This window comes from Mus caroli, chromosome 11 (genome assembly GCF_900094665.2).
Source record: "Mus caroli chromosome 11, CAROLI_EIJ_v1.1, whole genome shotgun sequence".
NCBI classification, from domain to species: domain Eukaryota; kingdom Metazoa; phylum Chordata; class Mammalia; order Rodentia; family Muridae; genus Mus; species Mus caroli.
In genome coordinates, this window is record NC_034580.1 from 101,637,494 (window position 1) to 101,658,922 (window position 21,429).

General features: G+C 36.2%; 1 protein-coding gene across 7 annotated transcripts in view; it reads left to right on the forward strand.

The window, feature by feature from the left end:
- Positions 1–21,429, forward strand: part of Tanc2 (tetratricopeptide repeat, ankyrin repeat and coiled-coil containing 2) — a 316,075-nt gene that overhangs the window by 112,717 nt on the left and 181,929 nt on the right. The window contains exon 1 of one of the 7 annotated variants that reach the window (XM_029484224.1): positions 6,292–7,937. The exons of the other annotated variants lie outside the window; for them this stretch is intronic. The gene's annotated coding sequence lies outside the window, so the exon portion shown is untranslated. Of the gene's footprint in view, positions 1–6,291; positions 7,938–21,429 lie in introns of those variants that run through there. 7 annotated transcript variants of the gene reach the window in all.

The window sequence follows — 21,429 nt, forward strand, 5'->3', positions numbered from 1 at the left end:
AAGTACTGAAATTACATACCTTGATCCCTGTTTGATTCCCTGTGATGAGCAGGTTTCACTCATGTCCTGTTACTCTCAACAACCATCTACTGCTGAACCAACTCTAAGTTCAGGGTTTCCTTTTAGGACTTCATAACTGTGATTTTACTAACTTGCCCCTCCACCTCAGATCCTAGATGTCCATAGCTTGATCCTTTCTTTGTTACAGCTCTAAAAGAAATACTGGAAATATCAGTTCTATAATTTGGATTTTAGATAGGCATACTTCTTTTTAAAATGTAATAAGAAGCAATGAGACAATGATTGGTGATTTTTAGGAGGAAAAACGAATGGTATAGATAAAAATGAATATAAATTTATATATTATTAAGCATATAGAAGCATCCAAAGAAATAAATATAGGCATTCCCCCAGTTTCTAAATTTAGGGAAAAGAGAGGATGCTAGGGATTGAGCACAGGTCATCATGTATGCTAATCTCCCACTGAGCTATATCATGCCTAGCTCTGAAGAAAGACCAAGATGGAAGTAGACAAGGAGATTAAAAAGAGAGAGAGAATTAAAGACAAAGAGTACAACAATACTTTATTTATACTGTTGAACTGAGAAAAACTTTTTAAGATAGCAAAGATTGTGGGGGTACTTTGGGTGTGAGGGGAAAAGCATGATAAGGGAAAGAATGATCTACTGCATAAGAAAGATAATGACGTAATTTTTGTTTATAAACTTGTATTCATAACTCATCTTTTATTAGCCAAACTCTCTATTAACTTCCTGATATACATGCTATCTTGCTTGATCTATAAAGTCCTCTGTAAGGTAAAAATAGTAATAAGTACAAGAAGATAATATACTCAGAATAAGCAATGACTTGACCGTGTTTATATAGCTCATTAGCAGAGCCAGTCAAATATTCACCCCAAGAATATCTGACTTCAAAGTTTTCCCATGAAAAACAACATTCTGCTTTAAGGAACAGACAGAAAATACTCGACTCTTGAATCAAGTTGACAGAATAAAATTTGAGACCCTTATATCAAGTTTAACAACAAAATGAAGAATTATTTTGCATGTTTACATGATACACACTAACACAAAAGACTGCTGAAACCACAGCCTTGCACAAGGGCCATCCCAGCCACACCCCATGCTTCAGACATATACAGATACTTCTCTAAGAGCTATATGTCCAAAGAATGTTAAAACATGGGTATAAAGTTTTTTAAACAATTTTATTAGATATTTTCTTCATTTACATTTCATATGCTATCCCGAAAGTCTTCTATACACTCCCCTCCACCCTTCTCCCCAACCCACCCTTTTTAAAACAATTTTTATTAGATATTTTCTTCATTTACACTCATATAAGGTCTTTATAAAAGAAGAATGGTCACTAGGAGTTGATATCTGTTTGCTACTTATCTTTATGAGTTATCCATAATGAGGTAGAGTTATGGCTCATAACTCCAGACCCCAAAGAACCACCGTATAGAGTTAAACTAGTTGGACAAAAATATGGGTCAGAATTCCATATATATTTGTGCTGGCAGAGATGGTTCAACAGCTAAGGGTGGTTGCTGTGAACCCCATGATCTAAGTGTGATCCCTGAGACCAACTTTGTGGAAGGTACTATGACATGCATAGGTTGGGTATAGAAACCTGACTGGTGTGACAGTTGAATGAAAAAAGGATAGTCTTGGGGCTGAAGAGATAGCTCCAGTTCTGAGTTCAATCCCCAGAAATGACATGGTGGCTCACAATCATCTTTAACAGGACCTGATGTCCTCTTCTGGCATGCAGGTGTCCATGCAGACAGAGCCCCGTAAACATAAAATAAATATCTTTTTTTAAATGATGGACTCACAGACACAAACATAGTATGTTTAGTAGGTGCAGCACAGTGGAGAGGAGTTAGCTAGTCTCTGTAGAAGATGCTTCTACACTGTGCCTATGTCAAACATCAAACAATTCACATTCACTGAGAAGTTCAGCTGTTCTTTACACATTCACTCAAGGTTTCCTGGGCTCAAGAACCAATTTCTGTAAGTTATCCCCTGCCTCCCACGTGGATGCCATAACATTATATACCCACTCTGCCCCCAAACCCATCACCTACCCCCACCTACTTAAATAAGTGCAGTAAAATGTGATTTTTAAAATTGGCAAAATTTTTATAGTTACGTTTAAAGGTTTTTATTTTTTATTTTAAATAGTTATATATGCATTTATTTCCAAGCTCACTATCTAGGTATATTTATTGGCTTCTTTAAAGCTTCTGTTGGTGTATACGTAAAGAAAAGATGACAGTACCTTAAGCTGAGGAAAATACAGAAGTACCTGTAAAGAGTTCCTCTCTGTGTCAGTTGTTCACTGCAGTTTGGGGGTAACTTATTTGTAAAATAGCATCATATTTTTTCTACTTGAGTGCCATGATCCTCGATATAACTCACTATTTTAAATAAGTATCTTTTCTTGCCATTTTATATAAATGACTATATTTGTTTTGAGGGAAGGTTTTAACTTAACTCTGATAAATTCATTTTTACTTGAAATTTTAATTCATTTAAATTAATAAGTAGATTTGAAAGGTAAACTCTTTCAAAATGTAAATGTGTAAGGAGAGAGAGATACAATAAAAGGAATCATCCAGGTAGAAAAGTTGTCTGTCACTCAGTCACAGATTTCCTTGTATTTGTTTTTTATCAGTGTGACTGTCCTAACATGGCAAATACCAGGAAGATTACAGGAAAATGGAGCTCCCTCTTTCCTCGGAGTCTTCCCATGAACTTCACTACAGTTTCTGTGATGGTTGCTAGAAATTTGTCCTTGTGCTTCATTGACTCTGCCCTTTCCCACTTGCTTTATGTTCACTTGCCATAGAATGTGAACTTCAAAATGTCAAATATGGAATGTAAGAACTAAGAGATGTCCACCATTGGGAATTCTTCTCATTCACACACTCTCACAAAAGGCAAACAAATACCCATAATTTAGAAGAAATTTTTAGTAGTCTCTAAACAAGCAGTAAGTTAGAGTGTGGGATGGTGTAAGGCTTAGCAACAATTATATACTTGGTTTATAATAGATATTTTATAGTACTAAACCAAATCAACAGACTCAGCATCTCTAAGAACAATAAACATATCTCATGAAAATGTGTCCCTCTGATAAGAATTTTAGATACCAGAGAACAGAGTTTCAAAAACTTTCATTCAGCTGCTCTTTATTATAAATATACAATTCCTGTCCCAAATGTCAACCAGTCTTCCATGTTGTTGGATGAATTTTAAAAATCACAAGACATTGTTATTATCACATTTTCTACAAAAGTGTGGATGATTATTTTGTTTAAATAATCTAATTTAATCTAGTGCACGGTGGTTTGAATTATAATGGAGTTAGTTGGATAACAGTGTTTTCTTTATTTCTGGCAAAAGTCTTTGTTTCTGGTTTCTGAAAGTGATTTTTTTAAATTATGCATCTACATTGTTTGGTATATTTTCTTAATATAGATTAGTTTAATGAGTCAAGTAAAATGAGAAAATGAATATTTGATATGTGTACATCAGTATGTGCTCTTTTTTAAAGGTTTTTTTTTTTTTAGAATTTCATGAGTATTGTATTTTTCACATATACCCCCTATTCTCCCTCCAACTCCTGAAGGTTCTTATCTCCCATTTCCTCACAAAACTTTTTACTTCTTCAATAATTATAACTGTTAATATATAGGCATGTATACAATATACTGAGCCCATGGCTTACCACTTGGGATTGGATAATGTATTAGAACTTACTGATAAAAACATTCAGGAAGAGCCCTTATGAGCTAGTGATCTTTTGTAAGTGTTATAATTATAATGTAAAGTTTGCATCACACTTTTGGACAAGTTTTATTCAGGCATAAAAGCAACATATAAAGTGAAAGCGGAGCACAGTGAGTCTTCAGAAATCCCTTAAATATTATTCATGACACTCATTAAACAAAAACATTACTTCTCAGACTATGCAGCCCAGAAAGCTTATCCTTCAGAGATTAAAGTAACCTTCAAAAGTATTCCAATATGTAGGTAGTCATGTTCTGTAATTTTTAAGTAATATAGACTTATGTGTACAAGGTTGTTAGAGATTTACATTTGCTAGGAATGAGCCCTACCTCTGAGCATACTTCTTTCTCTTCTTTATCTGTCATGTCTGTTGCAAGTTGAAGTCCTGACCTGGAGCTGCAGCTATTCATAGGAAAGGTGTGGGCCCACATAGAAATCAACCAACCAGACCCCCCAATGCTCCCAGGGACTAAACCACCACCCAAAAAGTACATAGGGGCTACCCATAGCTCCAGCTGGGTATGTAGCAGAGGACTACGTCATCTGGCATCACTGGGAGGGGAGCCCCTTGGTCCTGTGGAGACTTGATGACCAGGATAGGGGAATATTTGGTTGCTGAGGCAGGAGTGAGTGGGTGGGTGGGTGGGGGAGCACCCTCATAGAGGCAGGGGGAGGGAGGAGGGAGGAGGGGGTTTGTGGAGGGGAAACTGGGAATGGGGATAACAGTTGAAATGTAAATAAATAAAATAACCAATTAAAAAAATAAATCTGTCCAAAGCTTAAGTTACTGTAACAATTCAAGTAGAACTGATACTTTCTCTATGAGAGTGGAGAGGTCATATATTCATCTAATCTCAGTACTGCCTTGCCTTGGGGCACTGGGAGAAAGCTTATAAAGGGGAAGAATGTAAAAGAGAATAGGCATGAAAAGAAGAAAGAATTCCATGTAAATTTTAGATTCATTTAGTCACAAGGGAGTTAGAAATTAGTAGTTAAAGGACTACTCCTTAAATCTTTCTACCTTTTAGTTAAATGAACTATTTTAAGCAAACCAAACCTATAATTTGTCTTTTCATTTATCTCTACCATATCCTCATCCTTAGGCTCCTACCAAGCACAAACATGGTGGAAAATGATTTCTGAGTCCACAGTGTTTGTTTCAGAGCTATTCTGAAATCTAGCTAATGCGTGGATCGCCTCATCTTGGTTTGGAGAGTGACATTTTGTGAGAAAAACTTGTTCCTTGACACCAAGTAAACTGTTGATATTCTAAAGTTACAACTAAAGAGAATTTTCCTCAAAAAGAAAAAAGGTGGGACATGTTAATACTTGATTTTAAAGACTTACTAGATAGACAAGATCAGAGTACAGCAGAGACACAGAACCAAGTAATGGCATCGCAAAACTTTCAAGTCAAACACAAACACGTACCTTTTCACTTGACCTTACAGTTTGTAGTTGGGTAAAGTAAAAAGCAGTTGAAGATTATCTGAAGCAAGTTCCTTCCTTTGCGAGTTTGTTAGTTCCATCATTCTGTGGGACCTGCTTTTCTTTCTCATTGTTACCATTTTCTAAGATATGCATGTTATGCTAGGTTATAGAATTATATTTCTATATTTACCTTAAATACTTTTTAACGATATTCCAAGACCTCTCCACCTACTGTAATATATAAAGAAATAGCCACTGTGACAATTATGTACAATATGATACCAAATTTGCAGTTAGATATGAAAACTAGCCTAGAAATACAAATTCTGTGGTATAACCATAATTGTGGATACTTTAAAAGGATACGGCAAAATTATCTTTGAGTTGAAGACCAGCCTGGGCAGTGTAGTGACAGTAAATGTCTGTCTGTCTGTCTCTGTCCCTCTCCGTCTACCTCTCCCCCCACCTCTCTCCATCCTTCTCCCTTTCTTCCTCTCCCTCTCTCCTCTTCTCTCTTTCCCTGCCCCCATTCTTCCATTTTTCCCCCACACCTCAAAACAAAAACAAAAACAAAAACAAAAATACCTATTCTGGAAGATTTTAACTTTTCAGACCATTTTTGGGCTGAAGTCTACTAAAACTTATTTCTCCTTTTTTAGCTGTATTTTTTTAACTAGGTATTTTTAGATAAAATACATGTTTGTCATTGCTTTATTGTATTCTGCTGCCACAGTAACTTTAGGAAGAAGGTGGAATCTGTTATTCCCTATACTTTACTGGTGATGAATCTAAGGATGGGAGTGATTGAGTTACCCATGGTGATGTCTGATAAGTAACCAAATTCATAATTCAATTACAGTCAGCAGATTAGCCAAGTGCATGTGGTTTGTACTGCATTGCAGTCCTTTTGGTCATATTTAATGTAGAGGCCATAATTTCTAGAAATTAATACATCAGAAATCTTTGACAGCAATATAATTTATACTAGAATTTTTATCATAGTGCTGTCTATAAAAGAAAATAATGTATTAATTTCCATAATTACTTTGTTCTACATTATATCTAAACCTTTCATTAAATGAGTGATGATGGAAAAGAAATCAACATTGTTATGAAAAAAGGATAACTTAGTATGCAACCATCTTATCTATATAGATGAAATAGATTGGCACCAATGGGCTCTGCCAATTCATTTGGAATCTAATGAAAGATTTTATCTTCCCACAGCTTAGTTCAGGGCCATACCTAGAATACTGCAGAGGAGAATACATTTTAGCAATCCATATACCAACTCCATTCTTAAGTCCTTCTTTCATAAGTCCTTTTGGAAGCTATTGTACAGTTCACCAGAGAGCAAGGAATTCTGAATTTTTAAAAGAGAAGCGAGGAAAAACTACACAGAAAAAGTTTTTCCAGGCGAAATAAAGAGTGAGGCCTTCAGACTTATGGGATAGAACAGTAACCATATCACATAACAATGATGTGAAATTTCTTTGTGAATGAAGGCAATAAGCATCTTTAGTGAAGTCAGTATTTTTGAACCTTCCTGTATGCAAAAGGAATCCAATAGCATACCTCTCTTTGAAACTGGTGTCATTGCTATTTTATGAGCCAGTCTGCCGATGATGCTGCAGTTTTGGTGTATCTGATGTATACCATCTGAATGAAAGAATTTAACCTCAATATATCTGAGTATTTAAAAACAAGTTTTTTGCTGTCTTAGATTCTAGATAATTCTTTTATTGTAGCTATATATCAGTGTCTAATTTTAAAATCTATCTCATATATTATGAAGATACTGGAGATTTATATATTAGCTTGCCAAAGTACTATATTGATCCTTTAAATTGCCTTATTAGACTTTTCTTTTGGCACTGTTCACATAGTTGCTGTATTTTACAATATGAGTTTATAGTAAAACCTAAAGAGGAATCAGAGGAGCTTGTAGCTTTAAAACACGAGATGCTTACAGTTTTTTAATATAAATTGTTCCCAGAATCCATGTCACAGCTCCTTCTATGGTGCTGCTTTTTTTTCTCTTTCTCTCGGTTGCTATGACAACAGCAGCACTGCGCCATTCATCAGCTCTGGACTCAGGCTGCTCTGTTAGCCTTCCATGTTACTCCTGAATGTTAAGAACATCCGTGAATCATTCACTCTGGTTAACGCTGCGCCATTAGAAACCTCAGAACCAGTTCTTCAGCAATTTTCTCTACCAGAAGAGTAAACTAAACTGCGCCACAGAGAAAACCATATAAAAATATTTCTCTCAAATGGGATTGTACAATCTGTATTTGCTGCAGTATTCTGAAAAAAAAAATAACTTCATGCCAAGCAACCTAACAAAAGGAGCTCATCCGTATATTTTTTGAAATCATTAGATGTTCAAAACAAGTATAGCAGTGCTTGCTTGTGTGGATACAAAAAGAAGCAGGTGATGTTGTTAGGGGCTGTCCGCCCCTTTGGGAGCATCTCTTGTGCATTGGGACTATAATCAACATCTGCTAGAAGTGTCACCTGTAAGTCATAGTAAGTTGTTGGCAGTGAGAAGAGCTGGCTGGAGAAGATTAAAGGCTGGATCATTACTAATGTGTCAGAACCAACGACATGGCCAGTGAATACGCCTGGAAATGGGAAGCCAACTGCAGAGTATTGACAGATGAGAAAGGAAGAGGGAAGGCTGTGAGTATGATAAGCAGAATATTTGTGTGTTCCATGGTTTCTGAGGCATAAGGCCTATGTTGAGGCTTGTAGGAAAGAAATGCAGCCTAAAAGACTTACAGCAGAGATCCCATTAAGAAATTATTTTCAGGAACATGTTTCATTTTTAATTGTGTTCTTTATGTATTATTTTGTGAACCTTTAAAAAATCTCTTTCTTTCTTTCTTTTTTTATTTCTTAAAAGAATGTTTATTATAAAGAAAACACTTTTAAACTGTTCGGTTTTTTGGTGTGTGTATGAATGTGGAGGTCAGGTTTCTTTTTTTGCAACATGATTCCAGAATCTCTGCTTTGCATTGCAGTCGCTTATCAGTAAATTCCCTTTTGAGAAACTACAGAATTCTAGACGTGGTAAGCAGGCTTCCTTAGTACATCACACCTGTCCTGTCATTACCTGGAATGTTTAGAAATAAATGAATATTTCTGCATCTTGAGGGCAGGGAGATTTTTAAAAACTGGCTTTGTTTCCTAGTTATGTTGACTTGGCTCTACTTTGTCAGTTGAGTTTAAGCTGTTCTATTCCTAACCCCTTTTACTTGCATTTTCAGATCATTTGATAATTGCCAATTCTAGATAAATGGAATTTATACTTGGATATTCTTAGACTGCATATTTTCTGCTTTTCAGTGTTTTCTTTTTAGCTGTCTAGCTAACCATGGTAACTTAGAAATTATCTAAAACTGGGAACTGAATTTTTTTAAAATTAGGATATTTAGGCTGATTATCAGCCACCTCAAAACAGAAAAAAAGAACATTTGATCTAGGCTTATTTTTTTTCTGTTATTTGCTTTATTGAATTGCTCTTCTTACTGCATCTTATTCAATAACCATACATTAGACATAACTGGGCACTTTTGATTTACAGTTAGATGAAAACAAATTTTGTACTTTTGATTTCTGTTCTTTTCCTATTTGAGACTTTCACTTACAAATCTGTGTATGATTCTATTCATTGTTTAAGAAGCCTTTACATGGGAAGGATTACTTTATTAAGAGATAGTAAAAAGTGTTATTCTCATCACAATTATATGTGTGTTTACTGAAATAATTTTGCCTCTCATGATTAACATATTAATAGAATATCTGTATTTTAAGCATTTTTTCAAGTTAAAGTACATTTAAATTTTTCATATACTGAACTAGTATTGCGCTATAAGTTGATGCACCTTTGTAGTTAGTTTATACTCACAACTGTGTATATGTGTATATAAGTGATTTTTATATTGAATTATTATTGAAATAATTCTTATTAATAGTACCATAGACTGATTTCTTTAATAAGGTTAGGGATTTTATTGTCTATTTATTTACTTATTTTAAAATAATATTCCTTGGCATGCACTTTGATCTTCATATTTGTGACTTTACCCAATTTGGTATATAAAGTATTTGTTTCTTTATATATATTGGCTAATTTAAATTTTACCTATAATTTTCCATATTTTTGAAGATGTTACAAGGGGTTCTTTTATAATAATCCCTATCCTTTTGGGTTGGTACATGTCTCTATCATAAATTAGGTTTATCTCAAGTGAAGAACATCAACTGACAGTGTTCTATAAAAAAAAGTAAGCCTCAGTTTCACAATGGTTCGACTTTGGATTGCAGTTTACTCTGAGTATTTAAAGTCTTTTACATATTATTCATGTAACATATAAACAAAGTCTTCATCAATAGTAGCTATGACTTTAAATTTGGATGAATTTAATAGATATACTGAGTAAATAATATGGAAAGAACCTAGATCAAAAGGCCAAGTTCATTCCTTCAGTTTCATTGACTAAAACTTTCATAACTAACATGCTAACAATACTTCTGAATACCAAAGAATATGGTGATACCAATAATAAACTTCATTAGGAAATACTAAAACTAAGAGAAATATTAAAACTAAAAGTAGATGATTAAAACAAAAGAATGAGCTCTAGTTACCATGTTTATTTTTCTAATGGAAATAAGTACTAACATTTCAGTGATAAATGTGTTTTTTACTACCCCCAAATTATATTACTATGTTTCTATACTTATGCTTTAAATTAGGGCAGGCTAACTTTTCTGGTTGCTATGATAAAATCAGTACAATAATGCTTTAGTAGGTGGTAGTGATGGTGGTGGTATAGGTATTATGTATGGGTTGCTGGAGACACACATCTGAAGCCCTATTAGGAGGATGAAGATAGGAGGATCAGCCTCACTTAGATAGCAAGTTTAAGTTTGAATATGAAGCCAGTTTGGGCTACATGAGACTCAATGCCAAAATAAAATAAAGAATAATGAACCAGGTGTAGTGAAACATGCCTGTAATCCCAGCACTTAGGTATTAGAGGTAGAAAGATCATGAGTTCAAGGCTATTCTAGGCTACATAGGGAGACCCTGCTTCAAAAAGCAAAGAAAACAAAAATAAAGTTAAAAAACAAAAAGCAAGTAAGATAGCTTGTGTAAAGTGCCAAGCATACTTGGTACAGATGGTCACTCTCTCCATGCTGCCCCCTTCTCTCCTCCCTTTAGGATAGAGACATTTGAATATTTACCAAATGGGCTGTGGTTGCTGTTTTAAAAAGAAGCCCAGAGTTGGAGATGTGGCTCAGTACCATATTGGCTTAAAATGCAACTGGTCCTGGATTCAATCCCAACACCACACAAAAACTTGAGATGGTAGCACACAGCTGTGATCTCACCACTCAGAATTTGGAGGTAGGCAGATCAGGTCATCTGCAGCTAACAAAGCAGGTGGAAGGCCAGCCTGGGTTACTTTAGCATTTGTTTAAAAGAAACAAAACAACATCAGAAGGGGGTGGGGGGAGGCAGTGAGGAAGGAAACTTGCAGAAGGAAACTTGCACATTCCTAGAAAGTCTTTCCTCTCCTAAAATAGTCTGCATTTATTTTCTTTTATCATCAAAATATCTTTCCCCAAATATTTAAGTAAACCCTACTGAAGAATAAAGTATATGTTAAAAGGCAGATAGGATAGCTAAGGATTAATATGAAAGATGCTGGGGAACCAAGATAGTGTTATCTTTTTTTTTCTTTTTTTCTTTTCAATTTTTTATTAGGTATTTTCTTCCTTTATATTGACGTTTGGGAAAATTTATAGATTCTTGGTGCACAGGTTTCAAATTTAATAGGGGTGAAGAATATAGATTCATAAAGGATCAAGAATCTATTGTAAAAATTTGCTGTTGCTTTCGTGAGCTGTACTCCAAACCCTTAGCAATGGTGTTCAACTTTTACAGATAATTATATTCTGTTCATTTAACAGAAAAAAAGAGGGACTATGATGTGGGTAAGGAAGCATCTAAGAGATTCACAACCAAACATGCTTTTCAGAGTTCTGATTGTTTGAGATTGTTTATGTTATGTGGTTGTATATAGGACTCATCAACTTTGGAGGTAAAAATGTTTGTCTTTTCCCATTTAACATTCTCATCCCCACAAATTTCCCATTTTTATATTAAGACAGATGAAGGTATCCCTAGAGTAGATGCTGTTTTCCTTTGACTCCTGCAATATGATAGAGTAGTTTAGATTCTGCCATTTGCTTGCTATATGACATTGGGCAAATTCTAGATAATGTCGCTATGCTTTAGTTTCCTCATTCAGTAAGTGGAGAAATAATACCCATAGAGTTTGTCAGGACAAATAAATGCTGACAGCATGCTGTAAGACTTACTGCCTAGGCTGACAGATGGATTATCACATAGAGCAAGTACAAGGTTAGCTGATCTTCCTGTACCTTTCTTTACTTTTCTATTCTCTCTACTATTTCTTTTGGTAAGAAGGCAAGCCACTTTTCACTTTTACTTGTTATGTTTTCAAAGTGAACAGAAAGTAGTTAAAACTCATTTTAATTTCTTTGTGTAATTTAAAAAGAAGCCTGTACTAGAAAAAAATAAGAGTATAAAATTGTGAAATTACAGATTTAGTACAGAACAGGCTTCTCCAAATTTTAGCATTTAGTAGAAATGTTAAATATTTTTGTTTTATTTTTTTAGTTTATGTATATAAGTAGTGTGTGTTCATATATGTTAGCGTACACCTGATTACTGCAGAGGCCAGAAGAACTGCATCTCCTCTAAATGGTTACAGCCAATTATGAGCTACCATGTGGGTGTTGGGAACTAAACCTGGGTCTACATAAATGCTCAGCCATCTCTCAAGCCCTCTAGAAATCTAAGTTTTAAATTACTTATCATTATAAGGTTGCCTATGCCTGAATTTGCTTCTTCTATTTTTTTTCATATATATTTTTCTCTTTTTTATTGGATATTTTCTTTATTTATTTTTCAGATGTGTTCCCCTTTCCAGATCTCCCCTTTGGTATCCCCCTATTCCATCCTCCCTCCCCCTGACTCTATGAGTGTGATCCCCCACCCACCCACTCCTGTCTTCCCTCCCTGGCATTTCTCTGCACTGGGGCATGGAACACTCTTAGGCCCAAGGGCTGCTCCTCCCACTGATGTCCAACAAGGCCATCCTCTGCTACATATGCAGCCTGAGCCATGGGTCCCTCCATATGTACTCTTTGGTTGGTGGTCCAGTCCCTGACAAGCTCTGGGGAGGGAGGGTCTGGCCTGTTGACACTGTTATTCTCCCCATGGGACTGCAAACCCCCTCAGTTCCTTCAGTTTCTTCTACAACTCCTCCATCAGGGACCCCACACTCAGTCGAATGGTTGGCTATGAGCATCTGCCTCTATATTTGTCAGGCTCTAGCATAGCTTCTCAGGAGACAGCCATATTAGGCTCCTGTCAACAAGCAATTCCTAGCATCCACAATCGCGTCCAAGTTTGGTGACTGTATATGGGATGGATCCTCAGGTGGGGCAGTCTCTGGATGATCTTTCCTTCAGTCTCTGCTCCACAATTTGTCTCCATATTTTCTCCTTTGAGTATTTTGTTCCTCCTTTTAAGAAGCACTGAAGCATCAACACTTTCGTCTTCCTTCTTCTTGGGCTTCATATGGGCTGTGAATTGAATCTTGGGTATTCCAAACTTTTGGGCTAATATCCACTTACAGTGAGTGTGTACCATGTGTGTTCTTTTGTGACTGGGTTACCTCATTCAGGATGATATTTTCAAGTTCCATCCATTTGCCTGCGAGTTTCATGAAGTCATTATTTTTAGTAACCGAGTAGTACTCCATTGTGTAAATGTACCACATTTTCTGTATCCATTCTTCTGTTGAGGGACATCTGGGTTGTTTCCACCTTCTGGTTATTATAAATATGGTTACTATGAACATAGTGGAGCATGTTGATATGAACATAGTTATTACATGTTGGAGCATCTTCTGGGTATATGCCCAGGAGTGGTATAGCAGGGTCCACAGGTAGTACTATGTCCAATTTTCTGAGGAACCTCCACACTGATTTCCAGAGTGGTTGTACCAGCTTGCAGTCCCACTAGCAATGGAGGAGTGTTCCTCTTTCTCCACATCCTCGCCAGCATCTGCTGTCACCTGAGTTTTTGATCTTAGCCATCTGACTGGTGTGAGGTGGAATCTCAGGGTTGTTTTGATTTGCATTTCCCTGATGACTAAGGATGTTGAACATTTCTTTAGGTGCTTCTTGAACATTCAAGTTTCCTCAGTTGAAAATTCTCTGTTTAGCTCTGCTCTCCATTTTTAAATAAGGTTATTTGGTTCTCTGGAGTCTAACTTGTTGAGTTCTTTGTATATATTGGGTATTAGCCCTCTATCAGATGTAGGATTAGTAAAGACCTTTTCCCAATCTGTTGGTTGCCATTTTGTCCTGTTGACAGTGTCCTTTGCCTTACAGACGCTTTTCAGTCTCATGAGGTCCCATTTGTTGATTCTTTATCTTAGAGCATAAATCACTGATGCTCTGTTCAGGAACATTACCCCTGTGCCTATATGTTCAAGGCTTTTTCCTGCTTTCTCTTCTATTAGATTCAGTATATCTGGTTTTATGTGGAGGTCCTTAATCCACTCAGACTTAAGCTTTGTACAGGAAGATAAAAATTGATCAATTTGCATTCTTCTACATGTTGACCGCCAGTTGAACCAGCACTATTTGTTGAAAATGCTGTCTTTTTTACACTGGAAGCCATTTAGATCCTTTGTCAAAGATCAAGTGTCCATAGGTGTGTGGGTTCATTTCTGGGTCTTCAGTTTTATTCCATTGATCTACCTGTCTGCCACTGTACCAATACCATGCAGGTTTTATCAATATTGCTCTGTAGTACAGCTTGAGGTCTAGAATGGTGATTCCCCAAGAAGTTCTTTTATTGTTGAGATAGTTTTCACTATCCTGGGTTTTTTGTTATTCCAAATGAATTTGAAAATTGCTCTTTCTAACTATATGAAGAATTGGGATGGAATTTTGATAGGGATTATATTGTACCTGTAGATTGATTTCAGCAAGATGGCCATTTTTACTATATTAATCCTGCCAATCCACGAGCATGTGAGATATTTCTATCTTCTAAGGTCTTCTTTGACGTCTTTCTTCAGAGACTTGAAGTTCTTGTCATACAGATCTTTCACTTGTTTGGTTAGAGACACACCAAGATATTTTATATTTTATTTATTTATTTATTTATTTATTTATTTATTTTGTTTTTTTGAGACAGGCTTTCTCTGTGTAGCCCTGGCTGTCCTGGAACTCACTCTGTAGACCAGGCTGGCCTTGAACTCAGAAATCCGCCTGCCTCTGCCTCCCAAGTGCTTGTATTAAAGGTGTGTGCCACTACTGCCTGGCTTATATTGTTTTATATTGTTGTTTATATAAATATTTTATATTTATATTGTGAACTCAAGTGCTATTTTGAATAGATAGAGAGAAAGTGAGCATCCTTGTCTAGTACCTGATTTTAGTGGGATTATTTCAAGTTTCTCTCCATTTAGTTTGATGTTGGCTACTGGTTTGCTATATATTGCTTTTACTATACTTAGATATGGGTCTTGAATTCCTAATCTTTCCAAGACCTTTAACATGAAGGAATGTTGGATTTTGTTAAATGCTTTTTTAGCATCTAGTTAAATGATCATGTGGTCTTTTTCTTTGTTTATGTAATGGATTACATTGATGGATTTCTGTATATTGAACATCCCTGCATCCCTGGAATGAAGCCTACGTGATGGTGTTGAATGATTGTTTTGAAATGTTCTTGGATTTGGTTTGTAGGAATTTTATTGAGTATTTTTGCATCTATATTCATAAGGGAGATTGGTCTGAAGTTGTTTTTCTTTGTTGGGTCTTTGTGTGGTTTTGGTATCAGTGTAACTGTGGCTTCATAGAACAAATTGGGTAGAGTACCTTCTGATTCTATTGTGTGGAATGGTTTGAAGAGTATTGGTATTAGGTCTTCTTTGACGGTCTGATAGAATTCTGCACTGAACCCATCTGGTCCTGGGTTTTTGTTGTTGTTTTGTTTTTTTGTTTGTTTGTTTGTTTGTTTGGTTGGTTGGGAGACTATTAATGACTGCTTCTATTTCTTTAGGGGTTATGGGACTCTTTAGATGGCTAATCTGATCCTGATTCAACTTTGGTATTTGGTATCTATCTAGAAAATTTTTCATTTCATCCAGATTTTCCAGTTTTATTGAATATAGGCTTTTGTAGTAGGATCTGATGAATTTTTTTAATTTCCTCAGTTTTTGTTGTTACATCTCCTGTTTCATTTCTGATTTTGTTAATTTGGATAATGTCTCTCTGCCCTCTGGTTAGTCTGGCTAAGGGTTTATCTATCTTGTTGATCTTCTCAAAGAACTAGCTCCTGGTTTTTGTTGATTCTTCATATAATTCTTTTTGTTTCTATTTGGCTGATTTCAGCCCTGAGTTTGATTATTTCCTGCTGTCTACTACTCTTGGGTGTATTTACTTCTTTTTGTTCTAGAGCTTTCAAGTGTGCTATCAAGCTACTAGTGTATGCTCTCTGCAGATTCCTTTTGGAGGCACTCAGAGCTATGAGTTTCCCTCTTAGGACTGCTTTCAATGTGTCCCATAAGTTTGAGTATGCTGTGTCTTCATTATTATTAAATTTGAAAAAGTCTTTAATTTCTTTATTTCTTCCTTGACCAAGTTATCATCGAGTAGGTCGTTGTTCAGCTTCCATATGTATGTGGGCTTTCTATTGTTTATGTTGTTATTGAAGACCAGCCTTAGACTGTGGTGATCTGATAGGATGCATGGGATTATTTCAATCTTGCTCTATCTGTTGAGACCTATTTGTGACCAATTATATGGTCAATTTTGGAGAAGGTACCATGAGGTACTGAGAAAAAGGTATATCCTTTTGTTATAGGATGAAAATGTTTATAGATATCTGTTAAATCCATTTGGTCCATTACTTCTGTTAGTTTTACTTTGTCTCTGTTTAGTTTGTGTTTCCTTGATCTGTCCATTGATGAGAGTGAAGTCTCCCACTGTTATTGTGTGATATGCAATGTATGCTTTGAGCTTTAGTAAAGTTTCTTTTATGAATGTAGGTGCCCTTGTGTTTGAAGCATAGATGTTCAAAATTGAGAGTTCTTGGTAGATTTTTCGTTTAACCAGTATGAAGTGTCCTTCCTTATCCTTTTTGATAACTTTAGGTTGAAAGTTGATTTTATTCGATATTAGAATGATTACTCCAGCTTGTTTCTTGGGACCATTTGCTTGGAAAGTTGTTTCCAGCACTTTACTCTGAGGTAGTATCTTTTTTTTGACACTTAGAGCCGTTTCCTGTATGTAGCATATGTTGGATCATGTTTATGTATCCAGTCTGTTAGTCTATGTCTTTTTATTGGGGAATTGGGTCCATTGATATTAAGAGGTATTAAGGAATAGTGATTGTTGCTTCCTGTTATTTTTGATGTTATTTTTATGTTTGTGTGGCTACCTTCTTTTGGGTTTGTTGAAAGATTACTTTCTTGCTTTTTCTAGGATGTAGTTTCCCTCCTTGTGTTAGCGTTTTTCATCTATTATCCTTTGTAGGGCTAGGTTTGTGGAAAGATATTGTGTAAATTTGGTTTTGTCATGGAATACCTTGGTTTCTCCATGTATGGTAATTGAGAGTTTTGCTGGGTATAGTAGCCTGGGCTGGCATTTGTGTTCTCTTAGGGTCTGTGTGACATTTACCCAGGATCTTCTAGCTTTCATATTTCTGGTGAGAAGTCTGGTGTAATTCTGATAGTTGTGCCATTATATATGTTACTTGACCTTTTTCCCTTACTGCTTTTAATATTCTCTCTTTGTTTTGTGCATTTGGTGTTTTGATTATTGTGTGATGGCAATAATTTCTTTTCTGGTCTAATCTATTTGGAGTTCCATAAGCTTCTTGTATGTGTGTGGGCATCTCTTTCTTTAGGTTAGGGAAGTTTTCTTATATAATTTTGTTGAAGATATTTACTGGCTGTTTGTCCTTGAGAATCTTCACTCTCTTCTATACCTATTATGCTAGGTTTGATCTTCTCATTGTGTCCTAGATTTCCTGGATAATTTGGGTTAGGAGGTTTTTGCATTTTGCATTTTCTTTGAATGTTATGTCAATGTTTCTATGGTATCTTCTGCCCCTGAGATTCTCTCTTCTTTCTCTTGTATTCTGTTGGTGATCTATGACTCCTGATCTCTTTCCTAGGTTTTTTATCTCCAGGATTGTCTCCCTTTATGATTTCTTTATTATTTCTATTTCCATTTTTAGATCCTGGATGGTTTTGTTTAATTCCTTCACCTGTTTGGTTGTGTTTTCCTGTAATTCTTTTTTTTTTTTTTTTTTTTTTNGACAGGGTTTNTCTGTGTAGCCCTGGCTGTCCTGGAACTCACTCTGTAGACCAGGCTGGCCTCGAACTCAGAAATCTGCCTGCTTCTGCCTCCCAAGTGCTGGGATTAAAGGCGTGAGCCACCACCGCCGGGCTTCCTGTAATTCTTTAAGGGATTTTTGTGTTTCCTTTTTAAGGACTTCTACCTGTTTACCTGTGTTCTCCTATATTTCTTTAAGTGAGTTATTTATGTCCTTCTTAAAGTCCTCTATCATCAGTATTAGATGTGATTTTAAAGCAGAGTTTTTCTTTTCTGGTGTGTTAGGCTATCCAGGACTCAATGTGGTGGGAGAGCTGGGTTTTGATGATGCCAAGTAGCCTTAGTTTCTGATGCTTATGTTCTTGCCCTTGCCTTGTACCATCTGGTTATTCTCTGATGTTAGCTGGTCTTGCTGTTTCTGACTATGGCTTATCCCTCCTGCAAGCCTGTGTGTTTGCACTCCTGGAAGACCAGCTCTCTCCTGGTGGTATTTGGGTATAGAATGCTATGGCACTGGATCAGCCCCAGATGGAAACTGGAAGGCCTGGATTTGTTTCTTGACTAACACAAATCAGTTCTGTTTGGAAGCTATAACTTAACCCCTCTGTGCCTCAGTTTCCTTCCTTGTCTTCAAGAGACAGGTAATACCAATAGCCTTTTCATTAGGCCTTTATAAGAGAATACATTTTTCAACAGTTTGAATCATAAAAAAAAAATTATAATCTATGTTTTATTTCCCTCTAGCCCAGAAACAGAATACATCATCTATTCTATCTTCACTTTGTAGTCACATGCCTGGCATGTTGTAGACATTCACAGATCTTTCATGGACACTGGTGGTGAATAGATCAATAAAACATACTGAGATTAGTTGGTGCTTCAGTAATAAGTCTGTTTCAGTTTCTTCTTCTGAGCAGACCAAAATAGATAATCTTATTATAATGGAAAGAGCATTTTCTCACTAAGGTTTTATTAAAGTTCGAGCTTGAGGCTGTTTGATTCACCACTTCATTACAGATTGATCTGACTTGTGATGATAAATTCTTTTAAACAGAGGCTAGATGGAGGTATGCCATATGAGTCACACCTTCATCCCAATTCTTAGGACTCACTCACCATATTATAGGCCTAGAAAAGAGAGAATTGGTTTTATGTCAGGACTGGCCTGCTCTCAAAATGTGTTACTGAAAGTTGCTCTGGTATTTAAGATAGAGCTCACCTAAGCTGAGGTGGGGATGTATGACCTCATGACTAAGTACCCCAAAAGGACAAATTTAATATGCCAACAAAGAAAAATAAAATTTGCTATTATTTTTCTTGTCTTTACCATTAGATAGGTATTGTCTGTTATGTAGTAGAATGCTTGACATTGAACCAAATGTCTAGTAATTTCAACTCCCTTCTCACTTTGGAGATAAATTTGCTTTAGTGAGCAGTTTTTGTAGATATGGCAATGCCTAATCTACTAATATAAATTACAGTTGTTCATTTGTGTGTGCAATGTGACATTGGACTATGGTACATCTTGTATTTCTAGCTTTTAAATTTTTAAAAAATTTTATTGGTTATTTTGTTTTTTTACATTTCAAATGTTATCTCCCTTCCTGGTTTCCTCTCCAAAAACCCCCATCCAACCCTCTCTCCCCCTGCCTCCATGAGGGTGCTCTCCCACTCACCCACTCACTCCCATTCTACTGTCCTCACATTCCCCTATGCTGGGGCATGAAGCCTTCACAGGACCAAGGGCCTCCCCTCCCTTTGATGCCAGAGTGTAGTTATATAATTTTTCCTAGGCTGTCTCTTGGATTTTGAAAAACATTATCATAACTGATCTGTCTACAGTGGTTTTGTTTCATGTTCCTATTTTTGTTTTTGACACTTCTTAAATAGTGTATTGTTGAGAAAATAGCTATAGAATGTCATAGGGATTAAATAGTTTTGAGATAGAAATTTGGTTACATGCAAATGACTCCCTGTTCTATAGTAATTCATGCACTACAGTTTCACACTGTTTGGGTCCTTACTCCTTTCCCTTACTGGACTGGCTCTGGTGTTCCTTGTTTATTTTTATTCATTTGCTAGTTTGTTGTGGTTGAGGGCTGAACCAGGGCCTTGTGCACACGGTGAATGTGCTAAACAAACTCAAAGTCATGTTTCCAACCTCAGCAGAATTTTGTATTATCTACCTCTCTAAATCTAAACTCTGAGAATGGATACATTAGTTATTCTTCTCATTCCTGTGACAAACTAGCTAACAAGAGGAAGGTAAGGAAGGAGGATTTATTTGTATGACTTGTCCCCACCATCCAGTGCAGCAGGAGTGTGAGGCAGCTGGGCATGGCATGTAATTAGTCAGGAAGCAAGGAGAAGGAAATGTCTAGGCTTCTCTTTTTTCATTTTTTTAATTCTGCCTGGGACCCCAGCTCATGAAATGGAGTACACATATTCAGGATGGATCTTTCTTCATTAGTTAACTACCTCTAGAAATGCCCTTACACACATTGTTGAAGATTGTCTCCTAGCTGATTTCAAATCTGGCCATTTTGACGATAAATTAACCCTAACAGCTAGTAACTTCTGAAGTGCTTCAGTTATGCTTCTGAGTCTGCCTTTATAATCCATTTATAATCCATTTATATTTGGCTTCTCCATGTTTTTATTTTTAAAACAAATTTGTTTTTATTTTGTGCATTAATATTTTGCCTCTATGTATATATGTATACTGCAAGTGTGCATGGTGTCCAAAGAGGCACTATAGGGAATTACAAGTGATTGTGAGCCACTATGGGAGTACTGGGAACCAAACCAAGTGTTCTTAACTGCTGAGCTCTCTCACCAGTCCCATTTGGTTTTGTTTTAAAGATATTGACTATGCAAATTTGTGCTCTTTATGCGAGAAAGAATTGGAACTCATATTCTGACAAAAAAAAAAAAAGTCCAGATTTTGCATCAAAAGTGTAGTTAATAGATTTATACTTATATTTTAAGTTAGATTCTTTAATAATATGTGTGTAGGTGTTTTCCTTTTTATCTTCAACATTTTTAACAATGAACTAGTCTCTATCAAGATAGTAAGAGGGCCACGTTTATATATTGTCTTTGTGCTGTTTAAGATTCCCGACTAGAAAAGCCACATTAATGTGGGCTAGACATGCAAGTGTGGTCTTGTCCATACATGACTTGTGTTAAGTTTAGTCAAAAATGGAGATTTGTGTTTAGAAACAACATTTCTTTTTTTTTATTGAATATTTTATTTACTTACATTTCAGATGTTATCCCCTTTCCCAATTTCCCCTCCAGAAAGCCACATCCCATTCTCCCTCCCCCTGCTTCTTTGAGGGTACTCCCCCACCCACCCACCCATCCACTTCCGCCTCCCCACCCTGGCATTTCCCCCACACTTCGAAACACCATTTCAAAGCACAGAGTCTAAATCTCCTCTGTCAGAAGGGGCCAGAATCAGATGCATGTCTGATTGTGTAAATAAATTGTGTCTTAAAGGAAAACTGTAGAAGCTAATCACCTGGACTGTGATCAGACATCATGATACAGGCTCTAGCATCTGTACCTCTGTACTGTGTAACTGATCACCAGTTATTCACAGTCAGGTTTTATATTGTATTTTATAAAATGTGCATAAGAATAACTATCTCTTAAGAATAGTTTAAGCAAACCATGTACCGGGTGTTTAGCATTGTGTAGCATAGAGTGA